A 3,748-nucleotide genomic window follows, 5' to 3' on the forward strand; every position below is an offset into this window, starting at 1 on the left:
CTGTGGGATGAACCAAACGCCGAGTTAAGGCGCCCGAATCGACGCTCATGGGAAACCATGAAAGGCGTTGGTTGCTTAAGACAGCAGGACGGTGGCCATGGAAGTCGGAATCCGCTAAGGAGTGTGTAACAACTCACCTGCCGAAGCAACTAGCCCTGAAAATGGATGGCGCTGAAGCGTCGTGCCTATACTCGGCCGTCAGTCCGGCAGTCACGGCCGGTCCTTGCGGCCGGCCGCGAAGCCCTGACGAGTAGGAGGGTCGCGGCGGTGGGCGCAGAAGGGTCTGGGCGTGAGCCTGCCTGGAGCCGCCGTCGGTGCAGATCTTGGTGGTAGTAGCAAATACTCCAGCGAGGCCCTGGAGGGCTGACGCGGAGAAGGGTTTCGTGTGAACAGCCGTTGCACACGAGTCAGTCGATCCTAAGCCCTAGGAGAAATCCGATGTTGATGGGGGCCGTCATAGCATGATGCACTTTGTGCTGGCCCCCGTTGGGCGAAAGGGAATCCGGTTCCTATTCCGGAACCCGGCAGCGGAACCGATACAAGTCGGGCCCCTCTTTTAGAGATGCTCGTCGGGGTAACCCAAAAGGACCCGGAGACGCCGTCGGGAGATCGGGGAAGAGTTTTCTTTTCTGCATGAGCGTTCGAGTTCCCTGGAATCCTCTAGCAGGGAGATAGGGTTTGGAACGCGAAGAGCACCGCAGTTGCGGCGGTGTCCCGATCTTCCCCTCGGACCTTGAAAATCCGGGAGAGGGCCACGTGGAGGTGTCGCGCCGGTTCGTACCCATATCCGCAGCAGGTCTCCAAGGTGAAGAGCCTCTAGTCGATAGAATAATGTAGGTAAGGGAAGTCGGCAAATTGGATCCGTAACTTCGGGATAAGGATTGGCTCTGAGGATCGGGGCGTGTCGGGCTTGGTCGGGAAGTGGGTCAGCGCTAACGTGCCGGGCCTGGGCGAGGTGAGTGCCGTAGGGGTGCCGGTAAGTGCGGGCGTTTAGCGTGGGTGTGGTCTGCTCTCGCCGTTGGTCGGCCTCGTGCTGGCCGGCGGTGCAGGATGCGCGCGCCTGTGCGGCGTTCGCGCCCCGGTGCTTCAACCTGCGTGCAGGATCCGAGCTCGGTCCCGTGCCTTGGCCTCCCACGGATCTTCCTTGCTGCGAGGCCGCGTCCGCCTTAGCGTGCTCCTCCGGGGGCGCGCGGGTGCGCGGATTCTCTTCGGCCGCCATTCAACGATCAACTCAGAACTGGCACGGACTGGGGGAATCCGACTGTCTAATTAAAACAAAGCATTGCGATGGCCCTAGCGGGTGTTGACGCAATGTGATTTCTGCCCAGTGCTCTGAATGTCAACGTGAAGAAATTCAAGCAAGCGCGGGTAAACGGCGGGAGTAACTATGACTCTCCAAATGCTCACATGATGCGTCATATATGGATCCTCTCGGTCTACTCCTTAGCACCCTAGCGGTGTCGAGTGGATGATGGTTCACTTAGCCTCTCGGTGGGAAATCCTAGCTCTGGCCTTCACGTGGCGGGGGTCGTGAGAGATTCTGAGGAGGTTTATGCCTTGGTGTAAGTCTTCCAAAGTTCCTCGACCGACAGAGCAGGGTGTGTTTTCGGGCATGGGGGTTGCCTCCCCCCTTGCCTTTGCTCCAGCTGGCCCGACAACGAGAAGTAAATGTGGTACCAGGCCTCCCACTGGAGCGCCTGTGCCAGCTGATGAGCCACCCAACCAGCCAACCGATGCGGGTCGAGCGCCGCTCCCCGTCATATGCCCTGAGTGCTTGCGGTCTTTTTCTACCAAGACCGGGCTCGGCGTCCACCGTCGTCGTGCTCATCCAACTGAAGCAAATGCAGAGATACAGACGGCGAGGAAGAAGGCCAGGTGGTCTGAAGAAGAACTGTTGCGTTTGGCTCATGCCGAAGCAACTTTGACCATCCGCAGCTGCAAGTTCCTTAACCAGGAGCTCACTAAGGCCTTTCCTGCGCGTACGCTCGAGTCCATCAAGTGCCAGCGTAGGGCGCAGGTCTATAGGGACATGGTTGCAAGGTTTGTCGCCGAGCTCTCCAGTAGTGGTCATGGTTCTCATGATCCTGCTGCTGAGCATGGTGATGGATCCCCTTTACCACACTTTCCATCTCAGGGGGATAAGGTTGACCTTGCAATCTGGTCCTTTATATCTGGTCTCCCTCCATCAGGCCGCCGATTTCGCGCTCTTGACGCTCTTCTGGCTCTGGGTCCTACCACTAGCCGGGACACAATCCGAGCAATGTTGCTACCTACTTTAGATGAAGTAGGTAGCATGGAGCCAGCTGTCCATCAAGCTGCAAACGTACGGACCCAACAGCCTCCAGAGCGGAAGCGTGCTCAGAGAAGGTGGCAATACGCAGTAGTCCAGCGTGCCTTCAAGAAGAATGCAGCACGTTGCATTAACGGGCTTCTTGATGGCACTCTTCTGCATCAGCCCCCATCCATCCCGGGGCTGATTGAGTATTGGACAGACCTCTTTACTCCACCTCGTGTCAGGTCTCGGCCTCCACGGGGTGAGGGTCTCTCCGAGAGGCTCTTGCCATACTCAAAGATGGTGCCCTTCCATGACCTATGGGCTCCCATCACTGCGGAAGAAGCGGCTGCTGCCTTACCACCTCGAAGCTCTGCTGCAGGCCCAGATGGTCTTACACCGGCCCAATTGCGTCGCCTTCCCCGGGAGGTTTTCCTTAAGATCCTGAATATTCTTCTCCTTTCCCGTTCCCTTCCATCCCGTCTCCTTCAGGCCAGGACCACCCTGCTGCCCAAGAAGACCGACGCAGCATCCCCTGCTGACTTCCGTCCGATTACGGTGTGCTCGGTGCTAACCAGAGCCTTCCATAAGGTTCTGGTTGGCCGCCTTATGCGCTTCTGTACTTTGGATGGTCGCCAGCGGGCTTTCATCCCACAGGATGGGATGCTCCATAACACCTTTATCCTGGATCTGGCGATGACTCAGGCGCGGAGGGCCACCGGTTCGCTGTACTTGGCGTCCCTGGATGTGTCAAAGGCCTTCGACTCGCTTGCCCATGGTGCCCTTGGCCCTGTGCTGAGAGCCCATGGTCTGCCGGTCGAGTTCGTTGACTACGTCCGGGGGTGCTATGAGGCAGGATCGACGGTTATCTGCGCTGGTGGGAAGTCGTCCGATCTGGTGCGGCCTTCGAGGGGTGTTCGGCAGGGTGACCCTTTGTCCCCCATCCTTTTTAACATGTCAGTAGACATGCTCCTGTCCCGTCTCCCTGAGCATGTTGGGGCACGCATTCTCGGACGGCGAGTAAACGCTGCTGCATTCGCCGATGACCTCCTGCTGTTCGCCGAGACTCGAGATGGATTGCAGGAACTACTCACCATCGCCACGTCGGCCCTGGGTGACCTCGGGCTCGAGGTCAACCCACGGAAGTGCTTCTCTCTCGCCCTAGTGTCATCAGGCCGGGAGAAGAAGACGAAGGTCGACGAGACAGTCATCTTCCGTGCTGGTGGTAAAAACATTCCAGCACTGGCGATGGGAGATACATTTAAGTATTTGGGACTGCAATTCAGCACGTGCGGACGAAGTCTGTTCCATCCTCGGCGGGAGGTCGAGAAGCAGCTTGACATCATTAAGCGTGCTCCATTGAAGCCTCAGCAGAGACTGTATTCCCTTTGTTCCATTATCCTCCCGGGTATTTACCATGGTCTAGCCTTGGGGAGAACTCGTCTGGGGGCCCTCTCATCCCTGGATACTTGTGTG

This window comes from Schistocerca nitens, chromosome 7, assembly GCF_023898315.1.
Source record: "Schistocerca nitens isolate TAMUIC-IGC-003100 chromosome 7, iqSchNite1.1, whole genome shotgun sequence".
Taxonomy (NCBI): domain Eukaryota; kingdom Metazoa; phylum Arthropoda; class Insecta; order Orthoptera; family Acrididae; genus Schistocerca; species Schistocerca nitens.